This window comes from Podarcis pityusensis (genome assembly GCF_964106645.2).
Source record: "Podarcis pityusensis genome assembly, chromosome: Z".
NCBI classification, from domain to species: Eukaryota; Metazoa; Chordata; class Lepidosauria; order Squamata; family Lacertidae; genus Podarcis; species Podarcis pityusensis.
The window spans coordinates 25,580,148-25,596,025 of record NC_138044.1 but is presented as its reverse complement, the minus strand read 5'-3'; positions in this window follow the sequence as shown (position 1 = coordinate 25,596,025).

Below are 15,878 nucleotides of genomic sequence, written 5' to 3'. Positions count from 1 at the left end.
GTGTACAGAGGAATGAGTGAAAAACAACACATACACAGAAAAGGCCACAAGGGATGAAAATGAGTAGCACCGTAATCTACCAATCAGTCCTCGCTGCTTCCACGAGTTGCCCAATCAGCGTTAAAGAAATGAAGGTTCACTTTCTTATACTGCTGCTATTCTTTTTTTTTTTTTAGGCACTCCTGTTATCCCCCTCCCTCCCTACGACCGCACTCCCCGCCCCATACAGGTTTGATGACCTGAGAGGCGTCGTGGTTGGCCAAAGGAAGAGCCAATCGGCGAGCGCGAGAGCCGAGGGGAGGTGGAGGGGTGGAGCCGCTGAGGAAGTAAACAACTCGTCAGCGCGCGGGCGACCGTTGGAGGAGCAGGAGGGATGTGTGCAAAATTAACCGTCCCAGCTGCCGCTGCTGTGGAGGCGCGGGGGGGGGGGGAGAGGCGCGTCCACGTTCCCTGGAGCGCCGCGGGCTCTCCGAACCGCTCCCGCCCGCCACAGCCACGCCCCTCAGGCGGGGGGGGGGGGAGGTTGGGGAAGGGGGTGCACCCCTATCATCGAAATTAGCGGATGTAGTTCAGCACTTGTTTCCGATGGTGTTCCCTCATAAACAGCAAGCGCGCATTTCCTTCGCAGTTGATAGATGGGGAGGGACGATTTACCTCAAGGGGGGGGAGAAAGGAGGGGGATTTCTCTCTTCACACAGCAGGAAATTTACATCAGGTAGGGCAATACTGTACCTTTTTTCACACGGCAAGTAGAGGGGAGTAAATTTCCCTCAAGTGGGGCAATATCTGTCTTCACGCAATAGGTAGATGGGAAGAAATTTGCTTCAGATGGGGCAATATCTGCCTTCATGCAGCAGGTAGGTGGGAGTAAAATTTTACCTCAGGATGGGGGATTTTTCATGATAACACCAAGCAAGAAGAGGAGCTTATTAACTTGTGTAACAATATCATAAAAATGGGAAGGAAACAGAAAAACATGATTCCTGAACTTAGCCCTGTGTCCTAACACAGCCTAGGTCATTTGCCTAGGCTAAAAGCTCATAGCAAAGACATATTTTAATCATTAGGAGCTTTCTTTGTGGATGGTGGTGTTACGATATATGTTTGCTTTTCAGGTTTTTTAAGTGTTGCTTTTTTAAAAGCTATTCTTGAAAAATAACCTCAGAATTTAAATTCAAAATTAATTAAAGCACTCAAAACAATACATCTAAGAAGCTGCAGATTTGTTCAGAGTAGTGAATTATTCTGATCACCCTTCTCAAGCTGATTTTGTATCTGTAGTGTAGAATGTGGGAGGTGATATTAGGGAGTAAAATAAGATCTGAGGTAAAAAGGTTGAACAGAACACAAAGAGGATATCACTTTGTGGAAAGTACTTGGGAAGACATATTTAGGTAGCAATCCTTGATGGAATAAACCCCATTGTAATCAGTAAGACTTCACAATAGAGATGGTTATGATTGCACTGTTCTATATTTTAGGGAACCACTGTATGCTACAAGTTCAAATGCCACCCTCACAGCCATTTTCAATGGGCTCCCCAAAAATGCAATGTAAATGCAAATCTATCAGCCCTGGATATTAAAATGATTACAAATGTAAATGCTCTGCTAGATTTGACTAAATTCCAAACTAGTTCAGCAGCACCACCCCACTACCAAATGCCTCTGGGAAGCCCACAAGCACAGCATAATGGCAGCAACATTCAGCCATTGTTGCTTCCCAGAAACTGAAACCTTATGGGTGCATACAAGCCATACATTTAAATCACATGATTTCCTCCCAAAGAATCTTGGAAATTGGTTTGTTCAGATTACTGAGAATTGTTGCTCTGTGATGAGTAAACTAAAGTTTCCAGGATTATTTGAGGGAAGTTATGTGCTTTAAATGTATGGCTTGAATGCAGCCCAAGCAATAATGCTCCTGAACATTGAGGTTGCATACAGCCATTGTGCTCTGTGCATTTGTCTAAACCCCTTTACAATTCTAGGCATCACCACATCTTATGACAGTGAATTTTACAAATTATATACTATGCAAGTAGTACTTCCTTTTGTTCATCCTTGATTTGTGGCTTATTTGTTTCATTGGAAGATCTGCAGTTCAAATTATTATTTAAGAGGAAGAAAACTTATTTTCCTCTCCACCCAGATTGAGAGATCACAATGAACATTTGTATGTTCATAATATAACTCATCATTTGCAATTAGAGTGTTTGCTTGATCCTGACAATTTTTTTACAAACTAAGGTACAAAATGCAAAAGCAATGCTTGTGTTATGTGCCTTTGAGATTCAGATAGTTAATGTGCACATTCAGGAATCAATTTTAAATGGCATATTCAGTCCAAAGTTTCTCACACTCAAGTTTCAAGATTTCAGGGGCAAGTAAGAACTTCCAAAAGGATGCTGTACTTTAGAAGTTTTATATTTGTACAGTGTTGAGTTACTGTAGACAGTTTGGAAATAAATTTATTAACAGCTGAAAGCAGGTTCATATATTTATTTTTTGCCTTCCTTTGAGGAACTTGATGTTGTTTACAAAGCTTTCACCTACTCATTTATCCTCATGACACCTTTGTGCAGTAGATTAGGCAGGGAGGTAGTGACTGGTGCAAGGCCATCTAGTAAGCTTCATGGTTGAAGAGAGAATTAAACCTGCATCTCCCTGGTCTTTGCCTGATACTCAAACTAATATGTCAGACTGGCTATCAGATATGAGTACGCTATTGTTCTGTTTTATGACTTCCTACAAAAGGAGAAAGATGAAAGTCCTGTTCATGTACCTGCCTACAATGAATAGGTTCAGAGTTGGTTCTCCAGCAAGAATCTGGCTTGCCTTTCAAACTGTACTGTTCCATTTAACACGACCACTACAACTTACCTTTTACTATGAACAGTGAAGGGACAGAAGGCTCTTAAGTTATGCTCTCACACAGCTCTCCATTTGTCTACAGGTGAAGCTGAAGAACCAGGGCTGTATCCATGTGGGAGAGCTGAGGCATCTCTGTAGATGGCAGCAAAATTTTATACCAATTGAACCTAAACAGGTTTTAGAATTGCTCCCTGGGTCTTTTAAGGGAAGCATACAATTGTAGAGTTGGAAACGACTTCGTTGGTCATCTATTCCAGCCCCCTGCAATGAGTAGATATGCTGCCATCTGTAGCTTTTCTTTTTATTTTGAACTAATGTGATGCTAACATGCTGCCTATGTGCAGTATTACATGTGTTTCTGTGTCACCATTTTGAAAAATAATATTTTAAAGGTGTAATGGCTTCATTTTGAAAAATGTTGATGTTGTGCATTATACTCGCCATTCTTAGTTGGGAGAAGTAGTTTGCTTCCATCAGCTTGCTAACAGAATGACATTTAAGCGCTTCACAGAAGAAAATGAATACTACTTCCTACAGTGGATTCTCTAATCAGTCTACTATACTTTATAATGAAGTGATTACAGAACTTTGTATCACATAAATTCCAGTTGCTGTCTTACTCAGGATTAAGTCCCATTGGATTCAAGGGGAGTTTTAAATGTGTGCAAAAGATTGCAGCCAAAGTTGTCTAAAAAATCTAAAAAAATTCCTGATTAATACATAGTCTATAAGAATGTACTGTGGATGAAGCTCTTGGGGAGGTGCTTAGTATTTATGCACTGTGTGAAAATAGTAGAATGTATTTCTACTACTAACACACCCCTTTTCTGCTTCCTTTATTCATCCAGTACATACTCAAATATCAAATGCATCCCAGAAAAGGCATCTTGAAAATTTAAAAATTACGAAGGTTTTTTTAATTAGTAAACATAAGCAAGGTATCTTCAGAAAAGACAATAACACATGAAATTTATTATTAGGATGAGAAATTATATGAACATTTAGAAGAAAATCACTCATGATTGTTACTAATTTGCAGAGCAAATGATACAGTTTTACAAACACTTGGAAAGAAAGAGACTGGTTTTTGTGAATAAAATTGATTTTGTTTTGTATGCTACCAGAACTGAATTTTTGCTGAAGGCAATGTGGAAGAAATTTCCTAGAAAATATTTGTTTACTTGCTCTTTCATCTGAGTCCACTGGTTTGTTTTGACAGTCACTATGACAAAGCTGCTTTTACCTATCAGGAAGATAAGTGCTTTATTAGCATTTCCTGTTTACAGTCACAAGGATTACTCAAATCTTATTTTTATCAAGCAAGACAGTAAACTATATGTAATCTTACATAATTATTTTAGTTTTTAAAATACTGAAAGGGATACAGTTAGAGGGAATGTGTGCATTTTACCCACCTGCTTAAGTGATCAAGGTACTGTAGAAGGTTACTGTTGCTCACTCTTCCAAATGGGATAAAATGGACAGTTCTATGGACACAGGGAAATGTATGGGCTTAGTCCAAATCCTAAGCTCCCTCAGGCATCAGCCCATCTTGAAAACAGGTGGAGAAAATAAATTTCTCCAAATTTTCAGGAGCAAGTTTCTGGTTACCTTACTTAACCGTATGATTTCCCAAAGGATTTTCCATTTTCTTCTTGTTTGTTAACTTAAAAATGACTCATACTGTTCATGACAGTGTAAGGTTCCCTCCCCTGCTGTTTGTCAGCTGCACTTCGTGGAATGCCTTGGGAGTAATGCCATGTTGCACTTCATTATTCCTGAGGCATTCTGGGAAGTGTGGTTGGCAGTAAGCAGTGCAAGGTTCTCTTGACAGTGTCTCCCCAACAACACTTTCTGCAAAAACAAGGAAGGTGCATGAATCCTGAAAAGGTTGGATACATTTCTCCCTCACTGCACAAAATAGCACAAAATTGTCCCCTCCCCCATTTTCCAGGAGGGGAATTTGGCCCAGTGTTAGTTTTAACTTGTGTGCAGGGACCTCCAGACTGGAGCCTTATTTTGGAGGTTCGTTCTCGTACCAGTGGAATACTGCTGTGGAAAGTAATGTGGGACAGAATGGTTTTATGGGAGTATTTCCCCCTTGGCGTGCATGGGTTGGTTGCTTTCATGCCTGGGTGTTTTAATGCCTGTAGACATTGTTGACATGCTACTCTCAGGTTGGTGGGAGTCATTGGTGGTGCTATGGTCACTAAGGAAGTGGCCAATGAAGTTGCTATGTTCACTGCTGTTTGTTCCATTGTTTTCATTTCAACTTTGCTGCTGGGGCTGGGGTCAATAAAGTTTCAACTATGCTACCCTGGCATTGTTACACTGGTGTAAGTTGGCCACCAGCATGGTGTGACCATAGGATTGCCAAGCACCATGTGATTCTTAATACACTAGGCACAGTGCTTCACCTTAATACCAATGGTAGGAAAGCTATAATATTTGCAGGTAAGAAAAAAGAGATTTTGAAAAGGGAGAGAAGGGTCAAAAGTATGGTAGTTTGAGCAGCCAGACTTACCATGTTTTCATTGTTTAAAAGGGCAGGTCCCTCCACATTCAGTTTCTTAAGGCATGCTGCTGTTGCAATATAGGGAGCATTGCTATGCACATGAACCTGAAGCCAGTGTAAGTTCAGCTGGTGTAATGTCATATCGGATCCAAACCCCATCCAGCAGCAAGGCTGCTGCTCTGTTTAACCCTGACAGAGAGAAAACAAGCCTTTAAAATAACATTTTGTGCCAGATTCACAGTCACATGACCAAGCTGAACATGCTTAGGATCCAACCTCAGTTCCACCCACCCCCGGTCTCACCTTACCCCCTTTTGGAGGACTTACACCAGCCTTGGCTTAGCTGGGATGAGCAAGCTACTCCAGCATATTTTTGACTAAGCTGGGGTTGAAGACTTAAAACTGACTGAGCTGGAGATTTTAGCATCCTAAGGTGCTCTTGCCTTAAGATTGCCCTCTTATTCTAATAACACTACAATCCCCATCAGCCACTTCTTTTCCTGAAGTGATAAGGTGCTACCTATTGTTGTTGTGTCCGACTCTTCATGACTCCTTGGACCAGACCACACCAGGCAATCCTTTCTTCCACTGCCTCCTGCAGTTTCGTCAAAAGGTGCTACCTATACATGAGGCAAAAAGAAACAAGGTTTTGAAAAATATTTGACTTTCTAACCTTATGTCTCTTGTATATGCTACCAAGATTTAGCATAATTTACTATAGTGAGCTACTTAATATATAGATGTAGGAAAAACATCAAAGTGATATACAGCTTGAACTCTTGCTAAAAATGGAAAGCTGCCATTACCCCTGATTCTAATTGCTATATTGTGACATCACTCCAGATCTTATGTTTGTGGTGAAAACCCTACATATAACTGCACGGAGAGTGCAAAACAATTTAATAACAACTGATAAAGTGTGTGGTTCTAGGTTTTTTCTTTGTCAACCCAAGAAATGTAACATTAAATTTAAAATAATGAGTTATGCTTTTCAAATTGTGGGGGAAGAGATTTGTCATATAGTGCTTAGTTTATGGTATCACTAATTGTCATTATCATTAAGTTAGAATTATAGTATACATATTATAAAAAGAAAATCATGTTAATGTGAAAACACTTTGTGAATAAGACCATAAAAGCATATTCTATGCCTGCATTCTACCATATTGTCAATTTTGCAAACCATAAAGCTTTTGAAAATTTGTTATAGATGGTTATGAAACAGCACAAGATAGGGGTGTATGCACCCCTTTTCCTAACAAACTAGAGAAACTACTGGAGTGTACGTGGGTTTCTACAAGGCAAGACACAGTGATAACAGCAAGGGACTTTATTGAGCTAACATAACTGAACAACAAAGGCAAAGCAACTGCTTATTATATTATAATATTATATTATATTATATTATAATATTATTGCACTAGCCAAAGGCCATGGCAACGTCCAAAGAAAGAAGAAAAACAAGCAGACAGTAGTCTCTACATATGCAGTAAAACCATGATTAAATCTACCAAAATTTCTTATTACACAGAATAAAAAGTAATTCTCAAATAAAATATGCAGATTAGATCCCAGAGACTCTTTTGCAATTGACCTCTAGCCCATCCAGTTCTTTATTACTAATCTTCCTAGCTGTCTTATAAGGTGGCATAGAGAGCCACCTTAAAAGTCACAGAACCATCAGTATCACTCAGCAGCCATTTCACCCTCTCCACCCTGGTTAGAGTTGTTTTCTTCATGAAAAGCAGTTTTATGAATCAATTTGTTTGGTCCGTGTATAGTGGACATTGTAGTAAGTAATGGCAAATGTCCTCTACAAATTGTTGCCCACACAGACAGAGTCTCTCTTCATAAGGTATTCCATTGTATCATCCATCTATGACCGCTAAGGGCATGGATTGAAAGCGTTCTGTGAAGGTGACAATGAGGCAGATGGAAGATTTGTCAAATATCTGACTTGAAAGTGCATTGTTTTAATAAGCAGAAACCCCAAATTAACAATCTCAGAAAATTAGAATATTAAATGAAATCAGCAAAACAAGGACTGCAAATAGAGCAATATTGCACCTCTGAGAAGTAGAAGCATGCATATGTACTCAGTACTTGGTTTGGGCCCCTGAGATTGTTAATATGGGGTTTTCATCAGCTGTACACCATGATCATCACAATTATAGCAAATAAAGGCTTGACATATCACGCTTTGCATGTCATGAGTCTATCTCCTATATTAGTTTCATCTTTTAAGTTGAATTACTGAAATAAATGAACAACATGATTTGCTGTCAAAACCCCCAAGCTGTGAATCGTAACTTGGACCTTAAGAGCCAATGCCAGTAGCCCCAACCCTAATAATGGATATGTACTGAATCAGAAGAGAGGGGCTCAGAATCCTTAGTCCAGACTGAAACTCAGGTGGACATAGACCACTGAATACATAACACACCCTTCCCCTTAGGCACGAACCCTAACCCCCATCAACACACATAGTCCTCAAGATTATGAGAGCGGCAGAGCTCGCCCCCTTGGGTCATTTAGAGATTGTGTTGGAGCTGGTGTCATGGGTGTCACCAGTGTTGTTGCCTTGGCGCTGTCTGGCGGTGCAGTGCCAGGGCCCCATTCCTCTGTACTTCCTGGGAACACAGGGTCCTCCTTGGGTGCATCAGCCTGTGAGCCGAGCTGATCATTCACTTCATCCCTGTGCTTTGGTGTGGTGGCGGCAGCTGGAGCTGGGGCATCAGTTAGGTGGTGCCACACTTGGTCTACATGCTGGCGGTGGACCCGACTGTCTGGCATGGCAACCTTGTAGGAGACTGGCCAAGTTGCCCTGGTAGCAGCAGGGATCCAGGCAAGGCCATCTCCATAGTTCTGGGTGTAGACAGGGTCATCTGGGGTGAAGGACAGGGGGGCCGCTGGAGGCTCCTGACCTGGAGGCCAATCAGATGCAAGGTTGGGGTGCAGCCGATCCAGGAGCGATGCCAGCTTCCGGTTCATGAGGAGCTCTGCTGGGCTTTGGTCTGTGGCGGTGCAGGGCGTGATGTGCTGCTGCAGCAGGAAATCTGCTAAGCGCTGGTTCCAGTCCCCCTGGACAATCCGGGTGAGGGATTCCTTGGTGGTCCTCACCATTCTCTCGGCCTGTCCGTTTGCTGATGGGTGAAATGGTGATGACGTGTCATGCTGGATTAGGTTGTCAGCCATGAACTTCTGGAACTCAGCCGATGTGAACTGTGCTCCATTATCGGACACAATGATGTCTGGCAGGCCATGTGTGGTGAAGACCCACTTCAGGGCCCAGATGGCGACCTTGGAGTTCATCGCTGAGACTGGCACCACCTCAAGCCACTTTGAGAAGGAGTCCACAATGATCAAAAATGTATGACCTTGGAATGGGCCAGCAAAATCAATGTGGAGTCTTGACCATGGTTTTCGCGTCATCTCCCACGGCTGGATCAGGGACTGGGGCATGGCTGGTCGGAACTCTTGGCAGGTCTGGCAGCACCGGATCCATTCTTCTAATTCCGCATCAATGCCTGGCCACCAGACATAGCTCCTGGCCAGAGCTTTCATGCGGACGATACCTGGGTGACTCACATGCAGATCCTCCAGCACTCTGGTCTGCAGCTTAGCAGGAATCACAACCCGGTTCCCCCACAGCAGGCATCCCTTGTGAACTGACAGTTCATGTCGCCGGGAGATGAATGGGGAGAACTTGGCATCGAGGTGACCCACTGGCCACCCTCTCCACACCCAGTTGAGGACACGGGAGAGGGTGCGATCTTTTGCTGAGTGCATGGCAACATCTGTGGTGTGAAGCGGTGGCTGGGGCAGAGTCTCCAGCAGCATCACGCTGTGGGCTGGGGACGGGTCAGCGTCTATGTCTGGCAATGGCAGGTGGCTTAGGGCAGCTGTGTGGCCCAAGCTCTTGCTGGGACGGTGGTGAAGTGCGTAGTCATATGCATTGAGAAAGATGGACCACCTTAGCATCCTTGGGGACAGGATCTGAGGAGTCTGCCGATCAGGAGCAAAAAGGCCCAGCAGAGGCTTGTGGTCAGTCACAATTGTGAAGTGGCGGCCATAGATGTAGTTGTGAAACTTATTCACCCCTGCCACGACAGCCAGGGCCTCCTTGTCGATCTGGGCATAATTGCATTCTGTTGATGACAAGGTCCTGGAGTAGAATTCAATAGGGGCTTCCCGTCCATCCGGCAACTGGTGGCTGAGAACTGCACCGATTCCATATGGGGAGACATCACAGGCAAGCACAACAGGCTTGGTCTCATTGAAATGGGTAATGACACTGTCAGAGGAGAGCAGGTGTTTGACAGCATTGAAAGCAGTGTCCTGAGCACAGCCCCAGATCCAAGGAGCTTTCTTGTTCAATAGCTGGTGCAGGGGCTCCACAGTGGCCGCCTTATGTGGAATAAAAGAGTGGTAGAAGTTCAACAGGCCCAGGAAGGACTGCAACTCCTGCTTACAGCGTGGCGGTGGAGCACTATGGATGGCCTTTATCTTTGCTGGTGTGGGGTGGATGCCATCAGCGTTGATTAGGAACCCGAGGAACTCAACCTTGGGGACCCCCAGCTGGCATTTTTCTTTCTTCACCTTTAGGCCGGCATCTTGAAAACGGCGCAGGACCTCTCGAAGACGGCATGCGAGCTCTGCCTCGGACTCCCCCGCAATGAGGACATCACCAAAATACGGAATTACTCCAGGGAGACCCTTCAGGACATCTTCCATGAGGCTTTGGAAGAGGCCTGGGACCACGCTGACACCGAACTGTAGTTTCTTGACACGGAAAGCCCCGTGGTGGGTCACGATAGTCTGTGCCTCAGAGGTGGCCTCGTCAACTGGGAGTTGTTGATATGCCTGGGTCAAGTCGAGCTTCGCAAAGACTTTTCCATTCGCCAGTGATGCAAGAAGGTGACTCACGACTGGAACAGGATACCCATGCTGCTGCAAGGCTTTGTTGAGGGTGCACTTGTAGTCAGCACAGATCCTCACATTCCCGTTTGCCTGGAGGCAAGTGACAATTGGGGTTTCCCACTGAGCATGCAGGACTGGCTCAAGGACTCCTTCTTTGATGAGGTGATCCAACTCTGCATCGATCTTGGGCTTCAGGGCAAATGGCACCTGCCGAGCCTTCATGCGGATTGGTACTACAGCCGGGTTGAGGCTCAGTGCGACCGGTGGGCCCTTGTAGCACCCCAGTGACACATCAAACACGTCTGCAAACTCATCACAGATGGCCTCATAGCTGGACTGGCCTATGTGCTGGACCCCTGTGATATGGATGCCCAGTGCGTCGAACCAGTTGAGGCCAAGTAGGCTGGTGTGGGGGCCTTTGACAACTACCAGCTGCAGCGGTCCGCTAAAATGCTTAAATTGGACAGTGAACGTGCCAATGCCCTGAATGGGCACGTGCTTCCCCTGGAAGTCTGTCAGGATCACCTCAAAGGGCTGCAAACAGGGGGCTCCTCCCTTCTGGCAGATGTGATGGTATGTCTCAGCAGAAATAACAGACAGCGCTGACCCGGAGTCAACCTCCATTTCGCATGGGGTTCCCTGGATGATCACGGCTACTCGAATCTTCTCGCAGATTGGCTGTGCATTCTGGATAGATGTGGCAGCTGGCTCCTGTGTGCAGGTACACTCCGATATGGCATGGCATTCTACTGCACCTGGAGTCCTGCGGTGACCATCCCCAGGCCCTGAAATTGGATGCCAGGGAGTGTCCCACTGTTCCTTCATTTGGCAGGTGCATTCAATATGGCCAGTTTTCCCACATTCCCAACACTGGACATCACAGAAACACCATGACTTGCATTCATGCTGGCCCCCGCAACTGGTGCAATTCACCTCTGCACCTCTCTGTCGGCCAAAACACTTGGACAAGCCAAGGCACAGTCTCAGGACGTCCTCACCTTCCTCACTGTCTACAATCTTCTCTGAGTGCACTGCCTCGGCCTTCCATGCCATGGGTGGGCTTTGCACTTGGCGAATCTCTCTCATCATCTTGCTGACTGTCTCTGCTGTGAGGGCCTCGTCTAAGGCAACCTGGAAGGCTAGATCCTTCTTCGCAAAAAGGTGCTGTTGTAGCTTCTCATCCCTTAGCCTGCACACAAGACGGTTGTGGAGCATTATCTCCAGGTCGCTGAAGTTGCAGTGGTGGGTGTCCTGCAGCAAGGCTGTGATGAAGGCCTCTATGGATTTGCCTGAGGCTTGGTTTCGCTTGTAGAACTCGTGCTGGCAAGCAATCTCCAATGGCTGGGAAGCGAAGTGTGTCCTCAACTTCAGCATTATTGTGTTGAATGTCATCTCGCTTAGCTTGGTTGGGGCCTCGAGGGCCTGGGGAATCTTGAACGTGCCAGGCCCCCACACACTGAACAGCATGGCTCGCTTCAATAGAGGGTCGGTCACGTTATTGGCCACATGGAAAAACTCAAGCTTGGTGGCATAGGAGTCCCATTTCCCTGGGACTGTGGGGTCAAATTGCTTGATGTGGCCCTGGGTGGCCATGAAGTCCACTTGTGTGACCTGCCTTGTGGCTGCAGTCAGTGATTCCAGCCGGCTCAGGTGGCAAGTCCCCAGTGGTGCTTCAGCTCAGTTAAGGTGACAGTTCCCCAGCAGTGATTTCAGCTTGTGGAAGCCAGCCAGGGCTGCATAACTAGCCTAGCATCCCATGCTTGTTGCCAGTGAAGTGTACATGGGTTTCTATGAGGCCAGACACAATGATAATAGCAAGAGACTTGAGCTAACATAACTGAACAACAGGGGCAAAGCAACTGCTTAAATGTATTTCTGAAAGCCTGGGCCACTCCCACTCTCAATGTGACTGGCTGTCAAAAACTCCAAGCTGTGAATTGTAACTCAGAACTTAAGAGCCAATGCCAATAGCCCAAACCTTGATAACCAGGGGCTCAGAATCCTTAGTCCAGATTCAAACTCAGGTGAACATAGACCACTGAATACATAACAACTACAAAAGACAAAGAGTCTTTTAGATCATATAGATCTTCATGAGGGAAATCTTCTTTGAATCTATCAGATGAAAAAAAGATTCCTTCCTAAAAAGCTATCTTGACTGCCCTGGCAGGGGTCAGGGTGGTAGATTTATCCTATTTTTTTACACATATAAGAGTTTAAAAAGATATATGCCATATTATGTGTGAGGTGCTTTAAGCAATTATATTTATGTATTTATTGGGGAGGATTGAAGACATATAGAGTAAAGATACTCATAAATAAACATACAAAACGATAATAAATCACACAGACACATACTAAGATAAGAAAAGCAGCATTTTATTTTTAAACTAGACAAACAGATAATAATCCCCATTCCAGAAATAAAAATGCCAAAGGAAAAAAAATCCAGTTATAGACCATGTAGGTGATAAACTGAACTCCTTTGGAAAGGAATTCAGATGGAACCCCTTATAGACTTTTTGTGCAAAAAAGAAAATGAACTTAAGATATCTGGGTTTTAGGATTGAAGAAAATACTGGTTTATACAAAGTGGAATTGTTGAGTGTTATCTTGGAGTGGATGTTTTGAATAATTTTACTATATATAGCTGACAAAGCATCAGAAGTTGTCTTCCCCCACTTTCCTTCCTTCCTTCCTCTCTCCCTTCCTCTCTCTCTCTCTCTCCACCCCCCTTTGGGTTTGGGTTTTCATTCAGATTAGTTTCATTTATCTTTGATAAAAATATATTGGATAGTTAATATTAACTGTTGAATATTTTCCTTCAAACTTTAATAAAGTCAGGGTGTGTGTGAAAGGAATTCTAGATGGTGGACAGTGCACCACTACTGAAAATTTATTGATCCACCCTGTAACAGGTCTCAGCTATAGAAGAGAAATGCGAAGCAGAACTTCACTGGCTGATTTTAACACCCAAGAAGAAACATAAAGAAGACGATGGTCTAGTTATCATTGAAGAGGCTGTACCATTTCAGACTACAAGTGGGCACTTACGTGAAGTACTCCTATCAGAAAGAGCAAAATTCCTGCACATGGAAGATGGCTCTGAGGGGAGAAAGTTTCTAGCTTAGTTTTCTACGTGCAGGGGGTTTGTGAATGTGAAGACACATTGAAATCATGTGAATCCCACGGAAGTTGGCAACTTCTATGAGAACTACACCTGAGAGTTTTTGATGACTCAGAAGCATATGATTTTAGAGCAGGATCTTTAAATAGTGATGTGTCAGGTCCCCCCCCCCTTAAACTGAATTTAGTGTATTGATGGTTTTATTGTACATATACACTTGAGAAAATGATGCTGCCTCATCAATAAATTAAATTATTTGTCTGAACAATACAAGATATTTATTTGCAGGTCTTCATTACAAAGGCAGTTATTTGTTAGTAGCAGAATATCCATTGTCATTACAAGAAGTATGTGTGTGGAGAGAGAGGGGGGTGGGGATTAACAGGTGCAGGGACCATAGGGTCACAGTACACCTCATGCCCAATCCCTATCAGTGAGAACTAGGTCACCCACTGTAAGGGTTGGAGGGCACATAGTTATTTCAACAGTGTCCTCATATGAGTAAATAACAGCTGTTCATTTGCATGGAGGAAAGTAAAGGAAAGTAAACCCACTTCCAGCTGAAACCATCCTTCATCTACCTACTCCAATCTTACATTTTGTTTCTTGGTTATATCAGATATGATAAAATGTTGGGAAGGTAAGATGAAGTGTTGAAAATAGGCTTTTATAAAGGTAGATGGTTTAAATAATTGATAAAGCTCAGGCTACAACTCCATGCATACCATTATTTGGAAAATGCCTTGCTTAATGCAATGGGATGCACTTCTGCATTAATAATATGCATTGGATTGTGCTGTTATTACTGTTTCCATTGTGCTTAGGACTTGTGTTATATGGTCCCGGCAACCACTCCCAGTCACCAGTCTAGCTGCTGCATTCTGGATTACGGGTAGTTGTAGCTTCAAGTCACCTTCAAAGGTAGCCCCACGCAGAGCGCATTACAGTAGTCTAAGTGGGAGATAACCAGAGCATGCACCACTCTGGTGAAACAGTGCACAGGCAGGTAGGATCTCAGCCAGTGTACCAGATGTAGCTGATAGAGATGTCCTGGGTGAAGGATTAACCCATACCTCCATGGATAGCTATGAGGTCCAGCTCCAAGGGTCTTCTGGCGAATCCCTCAGAACAAGAAATGAAGTTACAGGGAACCAGGCAGAGGGCCTTCTTGGTAGTGGTTTCATCCCATCAGATGTCAAGCAGATAAACAACTAGATGGCTTTTAGAGGACATCTGAAGACAGCCCAGTACAGGGAAGTTTTTAATGTTTGATGTTTTACTCTGTTTTTATAATTTGTTGGAAGCTGGCCAGAGTGGCTGGAGCAACCCAGGCAAATGGATGGGGTACAAATATACCTACTACTACTACTAATGGGAAGGAGGAGGAGGAACATGTTACACTGGAAGCAAAACCCATTGTGGTAGTGGTGCTAATAGGAACATGTTTTCAACCCCTTTCACTTATACACAAAATGTGTTTGCAAATACATTTTTGAAAGAGTTATGAATTTCTAGTCATTTGAGAGATACTTAATAACTCCAAACTCTGAAGATTTAGTAACATGCTTTGTGAAATTAGTCCCTCCCATTTAATATCTTTTGAGATATTCTATGCTATATATAAAGATTTAGGATGAGGCTCAGTGACACTGCATTGCATAATATCATGACTTACAGAGTTGTTTTGGTGTGTGACTTTGGATGTTATACAGGTTGTCTCAGCAACCTGGATCAGGTCAGCATTGCTAAACCAACACCAGCAGATGTAACATAGTAGTACTGAGTAAAGATATTGTAAGTCAGGGAGAGGTTATTAAAACATGTGGGTCTGAAACAAATCCACACAGCATTGTAACAACTTCTTGGATTCTACAGAACCATATACAGTATAACTTCCACTTTCTTGTATCCAAAGGGAAACCCTTTATAAGGAGATGGTGATATGCAACATAAATAAAGCACTGGAGATTCTGAAGCATCTCCACACCTTAAAAGTGAACCAAGATAGTGGGCTCAATAGTGTTTCCTTCCTAAATAAAACTCAAAGCAAAGTTGCTAATTCAGGGCAAATAACAATTAATTAGTTTAACTAGATCACAACCCCAGAGTCTCTGTATAGCCCTGTAAATAAATAATAAATGTTATTTATTGTTTGCCAGTGTATAAAGAACACAGAATGATTGTGTACTCAAAGTTTTGCATTTGCCAAATTGTCAGAAAGGTACACCATACACCACCAGATGTTTTGAAGTTGTTTATGCATTCCAGGCTCTTATGACTACACTGGGATGGTCCTTGTAGACCTGAGTGCTGGGCAGAGTGTACCTACATATGGTAACCTCGGGAGCGGCTCAGATAAACAGTTGTTACTTAAAGGCTCTCTGAGTCATCATTCCTTATTCTGCATTGCATAAATGAACATGCTATGTTGGAACACAGCCAT